The sequence below is a fragment of the Bison bison genome, unplaced genomic scaffold (genome assembly GCF_000754665.1).
Source record: "Bison bison bison isolate TAMUID 2011002044 unplaced genomic scaffold, Bison_UMD1.0 scf7180017864142, whole genome shotgun sequence".
NCBI lineage: Eukaryota > Metazoa > Chordata > Mammalia > Artiodactyla > Bovidae > Bison > Bison bison.
The window spans coordinates 223,852-224,898 of record NW_011494714.1 but is presented as its reverse complement, the minus strand read 5'-3'; positions in this window follow the sequence as shown (position 1 = coordinate 224,898).

Genomic DNA, 1,047 nt, shown 5'->3' with positions numbered 1-1,047 from the left:
GCTGAGGGGGTGGGAGGCCATGGAGGGGAAGGTGGGCTGACTCTCGGTCTCCTCCCCACTGGGCTCATCAGGCATCCGGCTCTCTGCCCTATTCAGGGTCTCCTTCCAAGCCCGTCCTCTTCCACCTCGGCCCCTCCCAGCCATTTACATCTCAGCAGGTGATGCTCTTGGAATCTGAAAGAAATGGAGTCTTGCATGTGGGGTTTCAAGGACAAAGCTAGAGGCCAGGAAGCACCGCCTACTTCCTCCTTGTTGCAAAGGCCCTGAACTCCTGGGTGAGGCGTGAGACACCCAGTGCTATCCCAGCTCTGCCATTCACAGCCCTGTGACCTTGAGCTGCCCACCTGCTGTGAACCTCCTCTGTAAACTAGGCCTAAAGATCCCCCTCCTGGAGTCGTCAGAGACATTCAGTCGAGGTGGACCGAGACAAGAAGAGGGGCTGCTATGACACAGAGTCATCCACCAGGGCTAGGACTCAGGATTGTGGCGGGAAGGAGAGGGGACCATCCTCATTCTCCCCTTCCCCAGAGGCTAGGCACAGCCCGGGGTCTTCCAGGAGGGAAGAATGGGCTCTGCTAATTAATTCTCTGTTATTCCCTGGCTACTCTAGAGGGTGGGGGCGGGGGGGAAGAGAGATGAGGGGGGTTGCAGGATGGCCTCTTCAGGTAAGTGTAATAAAGGCCAGTGGGAACTAACCTGAAGGGTTTACCACATGCCTGTCAATGCCTCAGCCTCTTTACCTGTCCTAAGTGAGTGAAGTTGCTCAGTCATGTCTGACTCTTTGCAACCCCATGGACTGTAGCCCACCAGGCTCCTCTGTCCATGGGATTCTCCAGGCAAGGATACTGGAGTGGGTTGCCATTTCCTTTCCTTACCTGTCCTAACTCCACGGCTAATGATGAAATTTGGGCTCGGGTTTAGGCAGCACATCCAAGGTTACACAGCAAGTGTGGGAGCCAGTATCTGGCTTCAGAGCCCTTTGCTGACCTTGCAAAAACCCCCGGACCCTGGGGTTTGGGTTCCAGATCCAGCTCCCTGTGTGGTCTC